General features: G+C 49.1%; 1 protein-coding gene across 1 annotated transcript in view; it reads right to left on the bottom strand.

Annotated features, from left to right (window-relative positions):
* LOC106884220 (uncharacterized) overlaps positions 1 to 395 on the bottom strand; it is a 79,489-nt gene that overhangs the window by 52,797 nt on the left and 26,297 nt on the right. The window lies entirely within an intron of this gene.

Genomic DNA, 395 nt, shown 5'->3' with positions numbered 1-395 from the left:
ATATATATATATACATATATATATATATATATACATAAAAAGCACCATCTCAATGTGGCCAATGCCAGTCCCCCTGACTGGCTCCCATGCCGGTGGCACGTAAAAAGCACCATCCAAATGTGTCTGATGCTAGTACCCCCTGACTGGCTCCCATGCCAGTGGCATGTAAAAGGTACCATCCAAACGTGGCCAATGCCAATACACCCTGACTGGCCCCTGTGCCGGTGGCACGTAAAAAGCACTATCCGAACATGATCGATTCCAAGCCCGCCTAACTGACTCTTGTGCCGGTGGCTTGTAAAAAGTAGCATTAGGAAGGGCATCCAGCGGTAGAAACATTGCCAGATCAGATTGTAGCTTGGTGCGGCCACTGGCTCTCCAGACCTCAGTCAAGC

This window comes from Octopus bimaculoides, chromosome 23 (genome assembly GCF_001194135.2).
Source record: "Octopus bimaculoides isolate UCB-OBI-ISO-001 chromosome 23, ASM119413v2, whole genome shotgun sequence".
NCBI lineage: Eukaryota > Metazoa > Mollusca > Cephalopoda > Octopoda > Octopodidae > Octopus > Octopus bimaculoides.
Note: the sequence above shows the minus strand (reverse complement) of the source record. Positions and strands in the feature narration are given on the sequence as shown.